The 23,398-nt window shown below is 34.1% G+C and overlaps 1 non-coding gene across 1 annotated transcript; it reads right to left on the bottom strand.

Moving 5' to 3' along the window:
• Window positions 1–10,761: 10,761 nt before the first annotated feature.
• On the bottom strand, window positions 10,762–10,868 carry LOC141654065 (small nucleolar RNA R71). Its single transcript, XR_012547644.1, has one exon. It is a non-coding gene; the product is annotated as a small nucleolar RNA R71 (small nucleolar RNA).
• Window positions 10,869–23,398: the final 12,530 nt, after the last annotated feature.

A 23,398-nucleotide genomic window follows, 5' to 3' on the forward strand; every position in this document is an offset into this window, starting at 1 on the left:
TTGAGTCATGAATGTAACTAAGAAACCCGGTTTGCATCATACTCCGTATTAAACTGGTAAATTATTGAAAGGACAACGAAGCCATTACACCATAAGAAATTTGAAAGCATGTGTAAACATAAGAATACATGATACTGTAAGGCTCCTTGGCTGACATCGAGGAAAATATATGGTAAGAAATTTGGGAACTTGATAAGCTACAAAAATTACTCTATAATATAAAACCATCAATAGAACTACCAAACAAATACCTTTCTACTCTGCAAAACACAATAAAATTTATGGTTTTTGAGCATAATAAATACGGAGTAAGAATTTTCTTCGTGATTTATTGTTGATACTTTCGCTAATTTGCAAGAAATAAAGATAGTGAATAGTCAATCTCAAGAGCCACTAAGAGAGAAAAAAACTTGTCGTAATCAATTGTAAATATTACTATGACAAAGCCAATAATATTCCAAAGTACAATCTATTATGTGAGAAGCCAATGGAATTTTACAATGAGAACAAAAGAATGAGATAAAATTTGCAATAATAGACGAAAGAAAAATTTAGGAATTGCCTTGATGCTTTTCAATCTTTCGGCTTTTATTAGTCCTTCGTCATAGAATATACCCTAATTTCAGACTGCATCGAAAAAAAACATTAATAAATATCATAATAAAGAAAAAAAAGTTAAGAACATTAAATTCATGCATTAGAAGTAAAAAAAAAAAGTTAAGAACATTAAATTAACGCATTAGAAGTACACAATAAATTATGTGTTTAGAAAATCATGACATGGAAGGGGAATAGGAAAGGGATGAAACGTATGGAATTTATATATAATGATAGCTAAGTATCCTATTCAACATCATATAGGAAAGGAATTACAACTCTATACAAATTCTAGTTGGTGTAGATATCATTTTGTACGTAAAAGTGCAAAACTATACTACAATTAATTAGATTTTTATATTACTTTTATATTTAAATTATTCCTTAAAACAATAGCCAATGAAATCACATCAAAACCATAGCCAATGAAATCGCTTCAAAAGTTCCTCTTTTAAGTATATACTAGATTTAATGCCCGTGCGATGCACGGGCCTATATGTAATTTTCTATAGGATGTGCGTGTATATAATTGACACCTATTGTATGAAAACTTTGAACCATCTATCCTAACCCTTTCTCACTAAATTGAAATAAACAAATAAAATATATTAGATGGATTGTTCTTAGAGTAATCACATCAAAATTGGGAGTCACTTGTTATTTCTTAGAATATATAAAGGTAAGCTTTTCTCGAAATAGTAATATTTGTGTGAGACGATCTTATACTATAAGTCGGTCACATAATACAAAAACACTACTAATTTATTAATAACACTAAGTAAATACTTTATTTTTTATAAAAATGGATCGTCTCATGGTGTGAGATTGTCTTATTCTAGAATTTGTGGTTCCCATAATTATGATAGTTAATCCCATATACCAATTGATTTTTTAGGTTTCCAATTGTTTTCATGGCTACCACTTTGTACCTTGTAGCCTTGTAGGCTTCGCATAATTTCGCTCTGCTCCATCATGTGTAACCTTTTAACACTATAAGAAAATTAAGAATGAAATAGGGAAGATATAAGAAAATTGAAAGTATGATATATAGATTAACTATGCATATTTGATATTTCATGTATAACCTTTTAACACTATATTAATGACACACAATTAAAATACATACTCGATCTTATTGACATATTCGATCTAACGAACATCTTAAAGAAGGTAAAGTTATATTCTTGCAAAATAGTTGTTTTATATACCACATCCTTCTTATGGACGACATACATGCTAAGCCCTGGCGATATCGTATGGTATAAGGACGGCTATATTTTAGCATGAGATGTAATGTCGTACTCCTATTACGGTATTACCCTTGAACACGTAGAAGTCTCGATGAAATACATGAAGATTGTTATTACTTGTTAAAGGAAAGGTCTCGTAAGTTCTCTTACAACTCCTATGAATGAATCGGAATGTATATAAATTTGTTGCAAAAAATCTCATTATTTATTCAATTTAGATACAATAGAGTAATACATTAAGTGATGGCAAACTTAATTTCCGTATTCGACTGCCATCTGAACAATTGAATGAAAACCTAATAAAAAAGAATTTAACTGCTAATGAACAGGACACTAATACCCTTATACTAACATCATACTAATTTTTTATAGAACAATTCATTAAATAAAGCAAGGGTGCACAAATATCTACAAATCTAGAAATAATAAATTTGAATTGTAGAAAATGTGTTCTATATTCTAACTATATATCAGGTAGTATAAATTATACGAAGTACTCCATAATAAAGTTCATATGAACAAAAGAAATTGTAAATTACCAGGTAATAGATGATTGTCTGACAGTTGCTTTTACCAAAAGCATAAATCAGTACATGCCCTACAATAAATGCACAACAATTCTTATTTAGTTATAAAAAAAAGTGAAAGAAGGGGAGTGAAGGCTCCTGAAAGCCGTAACATCTTTTATTTATACCAAATCATGTACAGATGTACTCTAAGTTAGATATTAATCATGGTTCTGTACATAATTGACTGAAACTAATGTTAACTTTGTTAGCCATAACACTAATAATTACCAACTCATATTGATTATTAGAGTCTATCCGTTTGCATGCATGTCTACGTGCTGTTCTTGATGTGTGTTCAATGAGTTCATCCTTTGTTCATATTACATGCAAAACAAAATCACAGGGCACGCAGTTAGTGAACGAAAAAAAAAAAAGAATAAAAAGAACAACAAACATGCAACAAATAATGGTTTAGAAAGTGATGAGACAATAAGTTATATATGCACATTTAAGTAATTGTGTTTGGTGAGTGTTGTTATTGCTATGAAATTGTAGTTTGTGAACAATTCAATTACTACATGTTAGTAGTCAAATACATGTCATACGTAAATACATAAGAGGATGACTTTTAGTAGTATATTATCTTAATTAAAAATTAATTTATAATTCGTACGTATTTCGCAAAGATTGGACTCTCTATAATCGCTCGAAAAAAGCTTCCTTTATTAATATAGACTAGATTTAATGCCCGTGCGATGCACGGGCCACTTGTTATAATCTTTCGTAACAATTTTAATTATGTTTTGGCCTTTTTGTCCATACCACAAATAAAGACGACTTGCTTAAAAACTACTCAAAAAAACTAAAACTCTCTGTATTTCTCAAAATTATCGCCAAACTAAATTAATGCCTACGAATTCCTTAAATGATAAAATCTTGTAGGTTACCGTTTTGAAGAGAATCCATATCCATAATAAACTAATAAAACGGGATAATTAATCTACATATCATACCATGCAATAATTAGTGTCAACACCACCTAAGAAAAAACAAAATTCATTTAACTCCTCAAATACGAAGTATGAAAATTAATCGCTAAAAATTTTCTGAATGAAGAATCAATCATCCCTAATTATATATATGCATATGCTTGTATAGGTAAATTCAAAGTTGGCCAGATACAAATGCATGAATGCTTACCATATTTGTACGGTCATATATATGCATAATAATATAAGCGTTTAGTCTCAAATAGACTTCTATAATAGTATTTAGAGTTTAATTTATAGTGAGAATCTAATGTTTATGTCAAATATGCTAAACTATATACAGAATAAGTTGGTACTCGTATTACTTATTGTTAGTTGATATCGCATATCAACTGTGCAATTCATTGAGGTGTATGATTAGCCGCAAGTTATTGGTGTGTATATTACGTTGATCCTTCATCGAGTTGCAGTTCAATTCTAAAATCTTGTCCAATAACCAACCTCGATCAGACTTGAAATTTCTGTGACAACAAACCTTCCATCATCATCATAACTTGATCTTAGTCTTAAGATGTCGCCTTTTATCGTCCTGCGTTCCTGCTGAACTGTGTACCAGTTTGTCTAAACTCCTTTAGCGAGACTCAAAATTGCAATTTTATCAATGATCCATCTTTGAGATATCGTCAGGTGTCCGTTAGTGACGTTTTATTGAATGATAATGGTCTTAGGTGGCATGCAATTCCACGAAGATTTCACCAAGCTCCATCGCCCATTGGGTCCTCCCATAAAGGGATCAACTCCATTGTCGAAGTAAACCTGCCCGGTTCTGGCCTTACAACTACTCATGACCACTAAGAGATGGAATGGTGTATGTCGACCAACTCCTCTTGCATTACCAAGGTATTACCTGATGCTATTTGGAAACCACATTAGAATATAGTTAAAGTTGACGGCTCAAAAGAAAAAATCTCGACCTTTTTTAACCATCAGACTTCAATTTTCATTGACAAATAACATATTGTCATTGAGTCATTCATTGACTTTCATAAGCGAACCCTTTAATTGGTAAAGGCTTACCTTCATGGATGCATTGATATGACCCGTAGGTGCGCTAAGACTCTAAGAGTGACAGTACTCCAAGTAGGTACAGCAATATAAAAAATACATATTGTTTATGTACTACTCTCCCCTTTGTGTCATTATATGTAGATGTATCCACGTTTAATATTCAAACTCCAGAGATGGGCTACTCCATTTGTATGCTAGCTGCAATTTGTTTGCCATTACCTCTCTCCTTCAATATGTTACTACATTACCCACAATAACTCATGCCATGACGTTATTAGTTGTTATCCTTTTTCTACAGAAACCACGCAAACACGAACAACCCAAGTAATCCCATATATATGATCAGCAGACTAAAAAAAATATGTGAAAAACTAATATATAGAAGATGAAGGGTGAAGCAAGGACATTGAATATGTGTGTATATATATATATATATATATATATATATATATATATATATATATATATATATATATATATATATATATATATATATATATGAATGTTGGAGGTGGGCGTATATTTGAGTCATATTAGAATTCTTCGACTAATTGATGATCAAACTCTATCTTTAGGATTATTTATTTATCCTATTAGCTATCAACGTACACGTTTTGATATAATTGCCAATTCTCAAACTTTATCTTATTTCAATATTTATAAATTTAGATATTATCTTTTATTTCATTGGTCGAAAGTCGTTCAGGAAACTTGGAGTCTCTATAATCGCTCGAAAAAAGCTTCCTTTATTAATATAGATAGATATTGATACTAGTTTTCTTGCCCGTGCGTTGCACGGATATTAAAATAATGTGTGATAAATTTCACAATAAAATGGAATATAGACATATAGTACATCGTTCATGTCTAAGATTTTATGTATGCCGCATGACCAACAAATAATTCCCATTAACATAATATTGACATAAGAATAAAAGAGTGTTTGATTAATAAAATATTTTTTTTAGGAAAATAAAACTAATATGAAGTTTATATATATGATACTTGGACTGATAGTTTTTAGAATTTGTTCATTAATACCGGTTTGGTTTTCAATTGGTCAAGCAAAACAATAACATCTACTCTGCATAATCAACTCAATGATGCAATAAATCTCCTTCTTTCGAAAAACAACCATAATTTAATCATTGCTGGATCAAATTGTAATTATGTAAAAACATTTAGAGGTAGTTAGAACGTTATATCTCCCGGTCAAACTATAAAAGTACGTTTGAATGTGAACCAAATTCCTACGCAATACTACATTGCTAGGGCTGCTTATGACCCCCCCTCTCTCTCTCCCTCCCTCTCTCTCTCTCCCTCTCTCTCTCTCTCTCTCTCTCTCTAGTAATAGTCTTGGCCCCCATCTTCTCATTTGAAACAAAATCTTTCACGCAGACCCCTATTTTTCTTCCATATTCACACACATGATCGATCTAAAACAATGTCATCCCTTGAAAGATCGATCCTTGTCTCCGAAACTTATCTCAAATTTGTCTAACCAAGTGAAAAACTAAACCCCTACTTCTAGAAAAATCCACCATCCAATGGAAACTAACCCTTGCTCTCGTCAATGTTGTTTATTTAAGAAAATAAAACCAATATGAAGTTTATATATATGATACTTGGGACTGAGAGTTTTTAGATTTTGTTCATTAATACCTGTTTGTTTTTCAATTGGTCAAAGAAAACAATAATATCTACTTTGCATAATCAACTCAATGATGCAACAAATCTCCTTTAGAATAACAACCATAATGTAATCATTGTTGGGTCATATGGTAGTTACGTAAAAACATTTACAGGTAGTTAACTGTTATATCTCCCGGTCAAACTATAGACGTACCTTTGAATGTGAACCAAATTCCAACGCAATACTACATGACTGGGGCTGCTTATGACACCCCCTATAACAATAGTCTTGCCCCCCCATCTTCTCATTTGAAACAAAATCCTTCACGCAGACCCCTATTTTTCTTCCATATTCACACACATGATCTAAGACAATCTCATCCCTTAAAAGATCGATCCTTATCTTCGAAACTTCTCTCAAATTTATCCAACCAAATGAAAAACTAAACCCCTACTTCTAGAAAGATCCACAATCCAATGGAAACTACCCTTACTCTCGACAATGTTGTTAGAATTAAGATTTTAATTTAATTTGGATTGATGGAGTCAAGATTAAGTTTATCAGTATGATCTTTTGAGATTTCTTGTTATTATTCATGTTACCTATATGTTTTAATGCAAGCGATATTTTACTGATAAATAACCTTATTTATTATCACTATCCTCGTTAAACTTATCACCCTCCACAAATGCACCCTCCCTCCACCCCACTAATTTACCCGCAAAATAAAACATCGACCACTGTGATTAGTTCTTACTACTTGAAACAACCTCCAATCCACTACCACTATCACTACCTTTCTGCTACGTTTTACATCTAAGAAGTCATAAATCACATTCACCTCCATGAAACATAAATCTTTACTCCAGATGATATGGATCCTCGTCTCCCTTATCGAAGATAATTTATTTCTCCTTCAACAAAGAAAAGTTTAAGAAGCAACTTCCCTCTTATCTTTCTCCCTTTCCCTACCTAGTCTTTTTCTCGTCCCCTCCCCTACCTCTATTCAGAATACTCAAACAAAGTTTTTGGGTACTATGTTTGCAAACTGAATAAATTTGAATATTATATATATACACGAACTTTGCTATTTATTTCATTTGGCAAATAAATCTTACTACCTCCATCTCATTTTTATTGTCATTTTTTTCTTCAAATTTTATTATCTCATAATTATTATCCCCTTTCTAGATCTAGTAAGGAAAAACTTTAGTCAACCAACTCGTCGCAATCAACCTCATTCCCACTCGAAACAACCTTTAGCCCACTACTTAATCCCTTCGGTTCAAACATAAAACGGTCTAAAATGCAAAGCTTTCATCTCTCTCTTGAAAAGTCCATCTAACTAACAGAAAACTAACCGCTACTTTCTGAACTTCATTATTTTTACATCCCGTAAAGATTAAGTTGAACATGACAAAAAATGCAGAAACTTAGGTTTTGTTTGTTAACGATAGATTGAACATTTTTTTAGCATTTTGAGAGTTTTTACACTATTTAAATAACAAATGTGCTATTTTGAGTGTTGATTATCGACATATTGAAATAGTAGATTGTGGTGTAATTTCCTGTTTTACATTATGACCTTTAATTAGTATATTATAAGAAAATAAAATTGAGTTTTTTTTTATCTCTGAGAAAATTAAAGATCCAGCTTTATCTTTGTCATATTTATAATTAATATTCTTTGATAAATAGTATTTTAGTCACTTTTTACCCCGCATTTATATCTTATTTCGACTCGATTTTGTGTGCTTATACGGTTAAAAAGCTCACTTATTAACTAGTTTACAATAATTAGGTGTCTTAGTCATATTTAATATTTAATCGTATTTTTATTATAATACTCGCATTTCTATTTATTTACTAATTTATAATAATAGTCGTCGTCATTATATTTATTAATTAGTCGGATATTTATTTATTATTATTATTATTATTATTAATAGTACTTTATTATAATAATTTGCAGGTGAGGCGGAATAATAAAGAGGAGATTCGATTTACAATAAATCAAGGCGGAATTGAGACGAGTCAAAGACGGGTCAAAGCTATGAGCTAAATGGGAAGTAAACAAAGCAAAATCAAAAGTCAACCATTGACTTGTCACCTTCATCTCCCTCCTTCATTCAACTGCACTTCCCCTACCTCGCATCAACACCAACAATTCACCATTACCTTCATCACATCATCATCATTCACCTGCCACCGTTCTCCACTCACCACCATCGTCCTCCATAACCTGCATCAACGCATCTATCATTCATCATCATCAACACCTTCTCCTCCATCATCAACAAAATCGCATCATCATACTAATTGCTTGCCCAGCCGGTCAACCGACCGCCGCCCTTTCTACCGGCTTGGAATACAAGCATAAAATCATCATTTTTGCAGAGAACTCCCAACCGGCCTTGTCACCGGTGGCCGGCCAACCGCCCGCAACACCAATTTGTTCTCCCGGACGGTCAACCGTCGCCGCCCTCTCAACCGGCTCTGCGCACCATCAAAATTACCCCTAGTTTTAAGACTCCCACCGATCATGACCCCGATGCCGGTGGACCGGTGGCGCCTTTTTCTTTGCGGTTACAATTATGATTAAGAGTTTTCTTTTGTTTTTCCATTTTTGTGTTGAGCAGATTAGTAATCCCCTCCCCCTTTGGTTGTTTTGAGTCGTGTATTTTGCAATTAGGGGATTAAGATTACTATTATTATTATTATTATTATTAATATTAGACCACTAGTATAAAAGACACACCTCATTATATTAGACACACTTACATTACTACCTTAGAATTAGATTAGAAATTACTCTCTCTTACTCTCTCAATATTTGTAGAACCCTAAATATTTCCCTTTCAATATTTCTTCAATAAAATTTGTAATCATTCCTTAATTAGTTTAATCAATCTCTTGTTCTTCATTCCATCAATTCAAAGTTCACATGTTATTGGTATAATTCTTTACTCTTATTTCTCTCTTTAATTTCATTTGTTTACATTTTGCTTTTCTCTTAATTCTTGTTTAATTGTTCATGTTAGATTTCTTGTTGTTTAATTGATGTTATTCTCTTTCTTGTTCATCTTTTCTTTGTTTTCCATTGTTGTTGCTCTCAAAGATTGAATCTTTGAATTTCTCATGTTAAAGATTGAGTCTTTGAGTTTATTGAGTTAAAGTTTGTGCCTTTAGTTTAATCTTCATTGTCTCTTGATTTAAATTGTCTTCCCTTATAATTTAAGTTGGATTGTTGCATGATTAGTAATAGAATTTGTACTTCCATCATGATTATGCATAAAGATTCCATCTTTGTTGTTTCTCTTGCAATTAGGAACATGATTAGTGAGTAGTCTTCTACTAGGACTCGGTTTGACCCGACATGAGTAGTTTCACTAATTGATTCTCATATGGGCTAATTGTTTGGGGGAAATTGGTGAGGGTAGTTTAGAGGACTTTGCATGTTTAAGGTTTGGCTTTTGGGTAGTGTCGACTTGTGACCCTTGTCCACCAACGGGAGTTGGTTAGGTTGTAAATTGGATACCCGAAATTTGACCTTGTAACCAACTAAGGTTGAGACCGGAAGGGAGAACCGAGGGAGGGTGCCTCTAGACTAGCGTTTGAAATCGACCTCCGGAAGGAGGAGTGGGATGACCCGAATACGATGAGTACTTAATGATCTTGACCAAATTCTCGACCTCCTTGGAAAAATGCATGTTTTCGTGGTTGTTGGGTTTTGAGTTAGGAATACCGACTTTCGAACCCGGGAGGGGGGTTAGTCGGAGTTGCTAGTGTCCTTTTTCGAACCCGGAAGGGAGGTTCTAGGCGAATTAGAGCCATCTCCCCCTTACCTACCTACCCCTTTTGATTAGCCTAGGGAATTAGTATGTGGAATTACGAATTGTTGTGGGAGAACCGAGTTCTAGGCCTTTTAATCATTTGAATCGCAACTTGTCCTTCTTTCTTGCTCATTTACCTTTCTTTTGTTAAGTTTGCATTTCATTTTGTTTTAGGTAGCATTAGTATAACAACCTCATCTTTTATTGTCGACTTAGCTAAGCTTAAGGATTAGAACGATTAATACTCACCCTTGCTCCTTGTGGTTCGACCTCGACTACCCTACTACATTAGTTGAGTAAATTGTTTGATTGGGGGAGTGCGACAAAACCCCACTATCAAAATGGCGCCGTTGCCGGGGAGCATTGGCTTGATATTAAATGTTTCGTTCTAGTTTAGACTAAGTTATTGTCACTTTTGCACACCTTGGTGTGCCGTTTGTCTTGCTAACCTTTTCACTTGAGTGTGTAGTGGTTTTTAAGAATTCATTTGAAAATCCGGAAAGTACAACAATGGGTGAACCGGTTCCGATTAGGGACTACATGGCCCCAAAGCATATTGTGAATTCTAGTGTTCAAAGGCCTAGGATTCAAGCCAATAATTTTGAAATTAAGAATGCTTTGCTTAACCTAGTGCAAGATAACCAATTTTGGGGAGGTCCCTTGGAGAATCCTAATGACCATCTCAATGATTTTCTTGACAATTGTGACATGTATAAGATGAATGGGGTATCCGATGATGCGGTCCGTCTAAGGTTGTTCCCTAGATCACTAAGGGGAGCGGCTAAGGATTGGCTAAAGAATTGTGATCCCGACTCTTTCAAGACTTGGGATGAGCTCTCCTCGGCCTTCTTGAAAAAATACTTCCCTCCTTCAAGAACGGCTAAGGTAAAGAGTGAGTTGCAAGGGTTCACTCAAGAGGAAGATGAGAATTTGTACGAGGCTTGGGAGAGGTACAAGAGACTCCAACGGTTATGCCCTCACCATGGCATATTCGAGCCCGAGTTGATCAATAATTTCTACAAGGGTTTAGCACAAGATCTAAGGCTATTTCTTGATTCGGGTTCGGGTAAGGGAGCCTTAGATATCTTGGGTCACAAGGCGGCAAAGGAGTTGATTGAAGAGATGGCCTCAAGGACAATGGATTGGAATGATGAAATACAAACAAGAAAGGGTAAGGGTAAAGACTCTAATACGGTGCTCAATGTGGAAGTGAAGAGTATGCTTGAGGACCTCACTCAACAAGTAGCATTATTGAACTCCAACAAGCCCTCCAACTCCAACACGAGGCAAGTGTTATCTTGTGAACTTTGTGGTGAAGAAGGACATACCCCAATTAATTGTCATTTGATCCAAAGTTTTCAAGTCCAACAAAATCAAAAACCAACTTGGGAGCAAGCCTTTGAGCAATTGGTGATTGCCAACCAAAAATCCGGTTCCAAACTTGACAACCACATTGCTTTTCAAAGTCGTGTTAATGATGAGATTAGAGCTTCTCAAAGGGCCACGGAAACTCATGTTGCTCAAATTTCACAACAATTGAGTCAAATGGCTCAAAATCCGGGCAAGTTTCCGGGTAACACGGTGAAGCCAAAGCAAATGAATGCGGTATTCTTGAGAAGTGGAAGGCAATTGGAGGAAGTTGTGAAGACTCCAAGGTGGAAAAGGATGAGGGTTTCTAGTGGATCAATGAAAGAGACACCGGTTGAAGTTGAAGTTGAAGTGGAGAAATCAAAGGAAGTTGAAATGGTTGACCCACCAAAAGAAGATGAACCGATTCCATCAAAAGTCAAAGAACCTACTCCACCTCTAAGGGAGTATGTTGAACCAATTCCCTTTCCACAAAGGCTTGCAAGGCCAAGACTTGAGAAGAAATATGAGAAGTTCATTGATATTTTGAAGAGTATGAATGTCACCATACCATTTCTTGATATGATCACCGAAATCCCTAACTATGGAAAGTTTCTAAAGGAACTTGTGACTATGAAGAGAAAGAGTGAAGGGATACAATCCGTTAACCTCTCTAAGGAGTGTAGTGCAATCCTCACTAGCAAACTTCCTAGCAAACTTGAAGACCCGGGAAGCTTTTCTATTCCTTGTTCTATCCAAGGGGTGAAGATAAAGAGAGCTTTGTGTGACTTGGGAGCTAGTGTTAGCTTAATGCCTCTTTCCTTGTTTAAGAAGCTACACTTGGGAGATTTGAAGCCTTCAAAGATCTCCCTACAACTAGCCGATCGTTCGGTTAAGTACCCCTTGGGGGTGATTGAAGATGTTCCTTTGAAGGTTGGAAAACTTGTGATCCCATGCGACTTCTTTGTCATGGATATGCCCGAAGATAGCCATGTGCCAATCATTTTGGGTAGGCCTTGCTTAGCCACGGGAGGTGCTATGATAGATGTTAAGAGTGGAAAACTCTCACTCCAAGTAGGTAATGAGAAGATTGAGTTTGAACTCAACAATTCCATGAAGTCTCCTCCTATGGGTAACTCTTGTTGTAGGGTGGATATGGTGCAAGATAAATTGGATGAACCTAATTTAGAGCCTTCATTTTTGGACCCATTGGAAGCTTGCTCAACAAATGAGAAGGGAAATGAAGGTGATCTTATGTTGAGAGTTGATGTGAAATAAGATTTGGGAGAATATGATTCAAGAAAAGATGAATTTGATGACCAAATTGATGATGAGATTGAATTGTATTTGAGCTCCCCGGATTCTTTTGATCTAGGCCCTCTTGAAGGTACACCTTGGTTGGATAACTCTTCAAGTGATTGGGAAGCTCAAATTGATGCATTGGAGGCGGCTCTCAATGGAAATGGTTCGGTTCAAGAGGAGAGTCAAGAAAATGGGGATAAAAATTACAACATCATGAACCTCAATGTTGAGAAGTTGACTCCTCCACCTCTTATTCCTTACCATTCTCCTTCCTTTGATGACAATGAGGAAATTTCCTCATTTTATGAAGTTTATGAGATTCCGTCCGTCTCTCCTTCTAGCTACTACATTGAAATGGAGGATCCTAGTCACCATGAGGATGCTAGAAACAATACCGAGAGGATGAGTAAGAGGAAGAACGGTAAGAAGTGTTGGAAGAGAGGTCGGGTGCGGTTTGTTATAGCTTGGAGCTACCTATGTTTGTTTGAGGGTTTTGCTAAAGCTTTTGACCGCTTACTCCGTGCCTTGAGTGACATGGATCATGCTACTTGGAGATTCAAGCAAGACAATTTTGGATGAGAGGTTTGGTGGAGTCGTCCCTCAAGAACCACCAAATTGTATATATTCTATTCCCTTATTTACTTTTACTTTACTTGCATTTTAGTTCCCCCCCTACATTTGTTCCATTGAGGACAATTTCACGTTTTAAGTGTGGGGAGGGGATTCATTACATAAAAATCTTAAAAACTTGAAAAATTTAAAAATACCAAAAACATGTTATTTATTTTCAAATATTCAAAAAATCAAAAACATGTTCTTACATTTTGGAAAATTCAAAAAACCAACAAAAATATGTTATTTATTTTTCCTATTTCTCTCCTATGCTTTGTTCCATTGAGGACAATGTAAATTTCAAGTGTGGGAGGGAAATATCCACTTTGTGCATATTGTTTATATTTGTATATATATTTGCTTGTTAATTTGAGAAAATCACAAAAATGCCTAAAAATTGAAAAATTTCAAAAATATTGCATTGTTTATATTATATATATTGCATTTGTCCTAACCATTTTGATAGGCAACACATGAATCATCGGAGAAGACGCTTGGTAAAATTCTTCCAATTCTTTCTCCTTTATCCTTCCTTTTCTTTTTGTATATATAAGCATGGAGGAGGACGGGATATTTGATGTGGGTGTTCCTTTTGGGAACCGTTTTGGATATGCGTGTGTTGTTGGTGTGTTGTTAGGACTAGAACTTGTATGCATTTAGATTAGACATGAATATATGTGTTCACTCTTGCATTCACGTAGTTTGTTCATATGTTTAGTTGCATTTCATACACGTTGCATCTCGTATGTAAATAGTTGCATAGATGGTCTAAATGTGGAGGGTATATGTCGTCAATGATGATAATTGTTTTGCCCGTGTCATTTTCCTTTTAATAGCTCGTGCCTTTTGATGACACATGTTAGGGTTTTTGCTTGCAAAAACCCGGAAGTTTAGCTTAACAACCAAGTTGCGACCACCTTGTGAGACCGTATTAGGCCCGAGACTTGACCTTAGATCGACATAGCTACTAAAATGTGAGGATAGAGCCTCCTTATGGCCGGTCCATCAAACCGGTCCCATTTAGGTCATGAGAGTAGTTCTCCTTACGTGGTATGTCATGTCAAAACGCACAAGTATGGTGCTCATTCCTTACCGTAGAAGTGTCGGTGTGCATATTGAGACAATTTTGTTCAAATAAAGTAACCTCACGATAGCCAAATAAGCTTTTGTTATGCCCTTGAGTCAATTGTTTCCTTTTGTTAACCCATTTTGAGCCTAAGCCTTATCGTTTCTATTGCCAACAAAATAACTACATCCCATAAACAACTCACCTTGGTTGAGTAGTTCGTCATTGTGGTTCTTTTATGGAGTATATTTGGGTTGAAATTTTGACTCATCTTGAGGTGTATGATCTTAATGCCACATGAGTGAATTGTAACTTTGGCTACTTTTGTCTAATAAGAGGTGCACAAAATGCAAGAAAGAAAAAACAAATAGAAAAGAAAAAAAATGAAGAGGAAAAACAAATAGAAAAGGAGAAAAATGAAATGAAAAACAAAAAGAAAAGAATGTATATTTTGTGCCAAATAAAGGGTTGGTAGTTTGTAAATTAAGTTTGTTTTGAAGAGAATTGAATAATTTTTGAAAATGACAATCTTGTCATATTTTGTGAAGGAATTCTTTTGCATTGGTACGGTTTAGTGAATTGGTTAGATGTGGCGACTACTCGATCCGATAGCCTCACATGTCATAAAACGGTGCTTGCACCGATCCCTTTTCACCTAACCCAAACCCCATTACAACCCGGTTGTCTCTCTTGTATGTGCATCATTTGACATTTCTCTTGCGGATATTGGATATAGTACCATATTAGATTGCGGGCATGCTTCGCAAGTCGAGTTAGGAGAGTGATTTTGGTTACTTTTTGTCACAAAAATCACCCCGTTCTTTCATTTGAGTGACTAGTGAAACCCGTGAGAGTCGGTCTTTGGTCTCCTTTTGGTCAAAGGTTTGATATGGAGTCGAATCTTGCGTATGTCGTGTCATTCTTGGGAGTATAGCGAAGTACTTCCTCTTTCCCGCCTAGAATTTGTTTCTTAGGCACCCCGTGTTGTCTATTTTGGTTACTTGAGCTAGAATTAGGGAGTCGACACCTTGGTAAGACCCGGAGACGACATCCTCCACTAATGACTCTCTATATTCGATTTTTTGAAAGCAAAACGGCCGCTTAGATGAGGAAAGCGGTTTGACTTTTTGTAGATGCATCCATTGTTTGTTTCGTGCTTCATGATAGGATGTGTCAAAATTTTCCGCAAGCCCCCACTTGCCTTGCATCGAAATGCATACCTCATTGTGTTTTGGTGTGAGTTGAAGGGACGGAGAAGGCCCGTTAATTGTCTTTCATCGGATATTATTAGTTTAGCTATTCTTTTATATTAAGGGTCTCGGTCTAGTTTAAATGAGCTTACTCGAGGACGAGTAAGGTTTAAGTGTGGGGAGGTTTGATAAATAGTATTTTAGTCACTTTTTACCCCGCATTTATATCTTATTTCGACTCGATTTTGTGTGCTTATACGGTTAAAAAGCTCACTTATTAACTAGTTTACAATAATTAGGTGTCTTAGTCATATTTAATATTTAATCGTATTTTTATTATAATACTCGCATTTCTATTTATTTACTAATTTATAATAATAGTCGTCGTCATTATATTTATTAATTAGTCGGATATTTATTTATTATTATTATTATTATTAATAGTACTTTATTATAATAATTTGCAGGTGAGGCGGAATAATAAAGAGGAGATTCGATTTACAATAAATCAAGGCGGAATTGAGACGAGTCAAAGACGGGTCAAAGCTATGAGCTAAATGGGAAGTAAACAAAGCAAAATCAAAAGTCAACCATTGACTTGTCACCTTCATCTCCCTCCTTCATTCAACTGCACTTCCCCTACCTCGCATCAACACCAACAATTCACCATTACCTTCATCACATCATCATCATTCACCTGCCACCGTTCTCCACTCACCACCATCGTCCTCCATAACCTGCATCAACGCATCTATCATTCATCATCATCAACACCTTCTCCTCCATCATCAACAAAATCGCATCATCATACTAATTGCTTGCCCAGCCGGTCAACCGACCGCCGCCCTTTCTACCGGCTTGGAATACAAGCATAAAATCATCATTTTTGCAGAGAACTCCCAACCGGCCTTGTCACCGGTGGCCGGCCAACCGGCCCGCAACACCAATTTGTTCTCCCAGACGGTCAACCGTCTGCCGCCCTCTCAACCGGCTCAGCGCACCATCAAAATTACCCCTAGTTTCCAGAAGACTCCCAGCCGGTCATGACCCCGGCGGCCGGTGGACCGGCTGGGCGCCTTTTGCTGCGGTTACAATTATGATTAAGAGTTTTCTTTTTGTTTTTCCATTTTTGTGTTGAGCAGATTAGTAATCCCCTCCCCCTTTGGTTGTTTTGAGTCGTGTATTTTGCAATTAGGGGATTAAGATTACTATTATTATTATTATTATTATTATTATTATTATTATTATTATTATTATTATTATTATTATTATTATTATTATTATTATTATTATTATTATTATTATTATTATTATTATTAATATTAGACCACTAGTATAAAAGACACACCTCATTATATTAGACACACTTACATTACTACCTTAGAATTAGATTAGAAATTACTCTCTCTTACTCTCTCAATATTTGTAGAACCCTAAATATTTCCCTTTCAATATTTCTTCAATAAAATTTGTAATCATTCCTTAATTAGTTTAATCAATCTCTTGTTCTTCATTCCATCAATTCAAAGTTCACATGTTATTGGTATAATTCTTTACTCTTATTTCTCTCTTTAATTTCATTTGTTTACATTTTGCTTTTCTCTTAATTCTTGTTTAATTGTTCATGTTAGATTTCTTGTTGTTTAATTGATGTTATTCTCTTTCTTGTTCATCTTTTCTTTGTTTTCCATTGTTGTTGCTCTCAAAGATTGAATCTTTGAATTTCTCATGTTAAAGATTGAGTCTTTGAGTTTATTGAGTTAAAGTTTGTGCCTTTAGTTTAATCTTCATTGTCTCTTGATTTAAATTGTCTTCCCTTATAATTTAAGTTGGATTGTTGCATGATTAGTAATAGAATTTGTACTTCCATCATGATTATGCATAAAGATTCCATCTTTGTTGTTTCTCTTGCAATTAGGAACATGATTAGTGAGTAGTCTTCTACTAGGACTCGGTTTGACCCGACATGAGTAGTTTCACTAATTGATTCTCATATGGGCTAATTGTTTGGGGGAAATTGGTGAGGGTAGTTTAGAGGACTTTGCATGTTTAAGGTTTGGCTTTTGGGTAGTGTCGACTTGTGACCCTTGTCCACCAACGGGAGTTGGTTAGGTTGTAAATTGGATACCCGAAATTTGACCTTGTAACCAACTAAGGTTGAGACAGGAAGGAGAACCGAGGGAGGGTGCCTCTAGACTAGCGTTTGAAATCGACCTCCGGAAGGAGGAGTGGGATGACCCGGAATACGATGAGTGCTTAATGATCTTGACCAAATTCTCGACCTCCTTGGAAAAATGCATGTTTTCGTGGTTGTTGGGTTTTGAGTTAGGAATACCGACTTTCGAACCCGGGAGGGGGGTTAGTCGGAGTTGCTAGTGTCCTTTTTCGAACCCGGAAGGGAGGTTCTAGGCGAATTAGAGCCATCTCCCCCTTACCTACCTACCCCTTTTGATTAGCCTAGGGAATTAGTATGTGGAATTATTTAATTGTTGTGGGAGAACCGAGTTCTAGGCCTTTTAATCATTTGAATCGCAACTTGTCCTTCTTTCTTGCTCATTTACCTTTCTTTTGTTAAGTTTGCATTTCATTTTGTTTTAGGTAGCATTAGTATAACAACCTCATCTTTTATTGTCGACTTAGCTAAGCTTAAGGATTAGAACGATTAATACTCACCCTTGCTCCTTGTGGTTCGACCTCGACTACCCTACTACATTAGTTGAGTAAATTGTTTGATTGGGGGAGTGCGACAAAACCCCACTATCATTCTTCACTTAAAATATATAAATTTAAGCAAGTTCAAATAAGTTAGCTAAAAGTTATAAATCACAAATTGTACGAAGCAGTGTAATCATTTTTTTTATTAATATGAAATAAATGTCATAAACTTCATGAGAATATTAATGCGGTAGAGAACTATAGAAGAGTTGGCAAGTATGGGACACCCATTTATTAGGTTTAAATTTTTTCATTTATTTTTATATTTTTGCCTAAAGGTGGTTAAAGCATCGTATTATGCATGACGAATATGTCTCACCCCTCCCCAATTCATATCTCTCCCTAAATTATAGTTATGATGTGCTCAATTTACACAATATATATATATATATATATATATATATATATATATATATATATATATATATATATATATATATATATATACATACATATATATATATATATATATATACATACATATATATATATATATATATATATATATATATATATATATATATATATATATATAGCATCAACAATAATTAGTTTGCTCCATATAATTGAATAGTACCGTTTTTTATGCATGTAAATTTGTCAGAACAAAAGCTTGAGAGAGACGGTCTTCACTATGTTAGGGAAAGACTACTCTTACCCTTTTATGTGTTTTTCATGACTTTTTTAATGTTGATCGTTGCTTGAATTGAATCTTAACCTTTTACATAAATCTATAATAAGTGTATCTAATATACCTTCAAGCCCCATTCAAATCTATTTTATTACTCGTGGTACCATTTTTACTTTAAAGTGTAAAAAAATCGCACAATAAAGTTTTTCAAAACATTTACTCATTTGTCATAATATGATATTTCGATTTGCAAATTAGCAACAACTTTCTTTATCTTTTAATACTCCTTGAAAAATAGATATCAACTTTGTACTTATCAATAATTTGTGAATATCTTATTTAAATTTTGATTAATATACTTTTACATAATGACAAATGAATGAAAATAATATAATAATAAATTATCAATAGAAGTTGAAGTGTTGTGAGGGAAATAACTTTAAAATTAGTAGGAGAAATACATATGACATTCGAAAAATAAACTTCGTATTATGTGTAATTAAATATGACATTAGCAATAAAAAAAGACGCAGGGCCATATTTCAGCATTATACCTCATTTTTTTAATAGAAAGTTGTTAAAAATAAACTTCGTATTATGCATGCACATTTGTCACAACCCAGTTCGGCCTAGGGTCTTTTAGCCTCATAATACCTCATTTTTTTAATAGAAAGTTGTTATAAATTGGATATTATAAATATATCAAATGTTTTTTTTCCTTCTAATTTAATAAAAAGTGAACAAATACTAATGAATAATTTTTTAATATTAATAAATTGTAGATAATTAATTTATTTCCTGTTTCTAATAATAAAATTATAAAATAATTAATTAATTCTCATTTCTAATAGAAAAATCATATTCCTAGTTAATTTCCTATTTCTAATAGGAAAATTATAAAATAATTAATTAATTCTCATTTCTAATAGTAATTGTGTTTGGTGAGTGTTGTTATTGCTATGAAATTGTAGTTTGTGAACAATTCAATTACTACATGTTAGTAGTCAAATACATGTCATACGTAAATACATAAGAGGATGACTTTTAGTAGTATATTATCTTAATTAAAAATTAATTTATAATTCGTACGTATTTCGCAAAGATTGGACTCTCTATAATCGCTCGAAAAAAGCTTCCTTTATTAATATAGACTAGATTTAATGCCCGTGCGATGCACGGGCCACTTGTTATAATCTTTCGTAACAATTTTAATTATGTTTTGGCCTTTTTGTCCATACCACAAATAAAGACGACTTGCTTAAAAACTACTCAAAAAAACTAAAACTCTCTGTATTTCTCAAAATTATCGCCAAACTAAATTAATGCCTACGAATTCCTTAAATGATAAAATCTTGTAGGTTACCGTTTTGAAGAGAATCCATATCCATAATAAACTAATAAAACGGGATAATTAATCTACATATCATACCATGCAATAATTAGTGTCAACACCACCTAAGAAAAAACAAAATTCATTTAACTCCTCAAATACGAAGTATGAAAATTAATCGCTAAAAATTTTCTGAATGAAGAATCAATCATCCCTAATTATATATATGCATATGCTTGTATAGGTAAATTCAAAGTTGGCCAGATACAAATGCATGAATGCTTACCATATTTGTACGGTCATATATATGCATAATAATATAAGCGTTTAGTCTCAAATAGACTTCTATAATAGTATTTAGAGTTTAATTTATAGTGAGAATCTAATGTTTATGTCAAATATGCTAAACTATATACAGAATAAGTTGGTACTCGTATTACTTATTGTTAGTTGATATCGCATATCAACTGTGCAATTCATTGAGGTGTATGATTAGCCGCAAGTTATTGGTGTGTATATTACGTTGATCCTTCATCGAGTTGCAGTTCAATTCTAAAATCTTGTCCAATAACCAACCTCGATCAGACTTGAAATTTCTGTGACAACAAACCTTCCATCATCATCATAACTTGATCTTAGTCTTAAGATGTCGCCTTTTATCGTCCTGCGTTCCTGCTGAACTGTGTACCAGTTTGTCTAAACTCCTTTAGCGAGACTCAAAATTGCAATTTTATCAATGATCCATCTTTGAGATATCGTCAGGTGTCCGTTAGTGACGTTTTATTGAATGATAATGGTCTTAGGTGGCATGCAATTCCACGAAGATTTCACCAAGCTCCATCGCCCATTGGGTCCTCCCATAAAGGGATCAACTCCATTGTCGAAGTAAACCTGCCCGGTTCTGGCCTTACAACTACTCATGACCACTAAGAGATGGAATGGTGTATGTCGACCAACTCCTCTTGCATTACCAAGGTATTACCTGATGCTATTTGGAAACCACATTAGAATATAGTTAAAGTTGACGGCTCAAAAGAAAAAATCTCGACCTTTTTTAACCATCAGACTTCAATTTTCATTGACAAATAACATATTGTCATTGAGTCATTCATTGACTTTCATAAGCGAACCCTTTAATTGGTAAAGGCTTACCTTCATGGATGCATTGATATGACCCGTAGGTGCGCTAAGACTCTAAGAGTGACAGTACTCCAAGTAGGTACAGCAATATAAAAAATACATATTGTTTATGTACTACTCTCCCCTTTGTGTCATTATATGTAGATGTATCCACGTTTAATATTCAAACTCCAGAGATGGGCTACTCCATTTGTATGCTAGCTGCAATTTGTTTGCCATTACCTCTCTCCTTCAATATGTTACTACATTACCCACAATAACTCATGCCATGACGTTATTAGTTGTTATCCTTTTTCTACAGAAACCACGCAAACACGAACAACCCAAGTAATCCCATATATATGATCAGCAGACTAAAAAAAATATGTGAAAAACTAATATATAGAAGATGAAGGGTGAAGCAAGGACATTGAATATGTGTGTATATATATATATATATATATATATATATATATATATATATATATATATATATATATATATATATATATATATATATATATATATGAATGTTGGAGGTGGGCGTATATTTGAGTCATATTAGAATTCTTCGACTAATTGATGATCAAACTCTATCTTTAGGATTATTTATTTATCCTATTAGCTATCAACGTACACGTTTTGATATAATTGCCAATTCTCAAACTTTATCTTATTTCAATATTTATAAATTTAGATATTATCTTTTATTTCATTGGTCGAAAGTCGTTCGGAAACTTGAGTCTCTATAATCGCTCGAAAAAAGCCTTCCTTTATTAATATAGATAGATATTGATACTAGTTTTTCTTGCCCGTGCCAAATTTGATATTAAAATAATGTGTGATAAATTTCACAATAAAATGGAATATAGACATATAGTACATCGTTCATGTCTAAGATTTTATGTATGCCGCATGACCAACAAATAATTCCCATTAACATAATATTGACATAAGAATAAAAGAGTGTTTGATTAATAAAATATTTTTTTTAGGAAAATAAAACTAATATGAAGTTTATATATATGATACTTGGGACTGATAGTTTTTAGAATTTGTTCATTAATACCGGTTTGGTTTTCAATTGGTCAAGCAAAACAATAACATCTACTCTGCATAATCAACTCAATGATGCAATAAATCTCCTTCTTTCGAAAAACAACCATAATTTAATCATTCTTTGGATCAAATTGTAATTATGTAAAAACATTTAGAGGTAGTTAGAACGTTATATCTCCCGGTCAAACTATAAAAGTACGTTTGAATGTGAACCAAATTCCTACGCAATACTACATTCTTTGGCCGCTTATGACCCTCTCTCTCTCCCTCCCTCTCTCTCTCTCTCTCTCTCTCTCTCTCTCTCTCTAGTAATAGTCTTGGCCCCCATCTTCTCATTTGAAACAAAATCTTTCACGCAGACCCCTATTTTTCTTCCATATTCACACACATGATCGATCTAAAACAATGTCATCCCTTGAAAGATCGATCCTTGTCTCCGAAACTTATCTCAAATTTGTCTAACCAAGTGAAAAACTAAACCCCTACTTCTAGAAAAATCCACCATCCAATGGAAACTAACCCTTGCTCTCGTCAATGTTGTTTATTTAAGAAAATAAAACCAATATGAAGTTTATATATATGATACTTGGGACTGAGAGTTTTTAGATTTTGTTCATTAATACCTGTTTGTTTTTCAATTGGTCAAAGAAAACAATAATATCTACTTTGCATAATCAACTCAATGATGCAACAAATCTCCTTTAGAATAACAACCATAATGTAATCATTGTTGGGTCATATGGTAGTTACGTAAAAACATTTACAGGTAGTTAACTGTTATATCTCCCGGTCAAACTATAGACGTACCTTTGAATGTGAACCAAATTCCAACGCAATACTACATATGACGGGGCCGCTTATGACACCCCTATAACAATAGTCTTGCCCCCCATCTTCTCATTTGAAACAAAATCCTTCACGCAGACCCTATTTTTCTTCCCTATTCACACACATGATCTAAAACAATCTCATCCCTTGAAAGATCGATCCTTATCTTCGAAACTTCTCTCAAATTTATCCAACCAAATGAAAAACTAAACCCCTACTTCTAGAAAGATCCACAATCCAATGGAAACTACCCTTACTCTCGACAATGTTGTTAGAATTAAGATTTTAATTTAATTTGGATTGATGGAGTCAAGATTAAG

Source organism: Silene latifolia, chromosome 4 (genome assembly GCF_048544455.1).
Source record: "Silene latifolia isolate original U9 population chromosome 4, ASM4854445v1, whole genome shotgun sequence".
In the NCBI taxonomy this organism is placed as follows: Eukaryota; Viridiplantae; Streptophyta; class Magnoliopsida; order Caryophyllales; family Caryophyllaceae; genus Silene; species Silene latifolia.